The sequence below is a fragment of the Sinocyclocheilus rhinocerous genome, unplaced genomic scaffold, assembly GCF_001515625.1.
Source record: "Sinocyclocheilus rhinocerous isolate Xijiao unplaced genomic scaffold, SAMN03320098_v1.1 scaffold6900, whole genome shotgun sequence".
Classification (NCBI taxonomy): domain Eukaryota; kingdom Metazoa; phylum Chordata; class Actinopteri; order Cypriniformes; family Cyprinidae; genus Sinocyclocheilus; species Sinocyclocheilus rhinocerous.
In genome coordinates this window covers 740-1,084 of record NW_015655469.1, presented here as the reverse complement: position 1 = coordinate 1,084, position 345 = coordinate 740, and positions in this window count along the sequence as shown.

Sequence of the window (345 nt, the reverse complement as noted above, 5' to 3'; positions counted from 1 at the left end):
ATATTCAGGTGTGCATAATTATTAAGCAGGTTATCTTCTACAGATAAAATCTCGAGATGGACTAAAAATGAACTCCCAAAACTTACTGCCAGATTCTGGAAGATAAATTCTTCAAACAGTGGTACAAGAGGATGTGGTGCTGGTTCTTCAAGAGTCACTCTCAACTTATCTGTCTATAAAGCCTATATGTATATCTGTCCAATGGTTATGCATTAACTTTGTAATTTCGAGTATTGTAGTAGTTTTGAATATTTCTCATGGGCATTTAATAATTTTTAAATCTCTTTTTTGGCTCATTTTATCTGTAAAAGAAAATCTGCTTAATAATTATGCACACCTGAATAT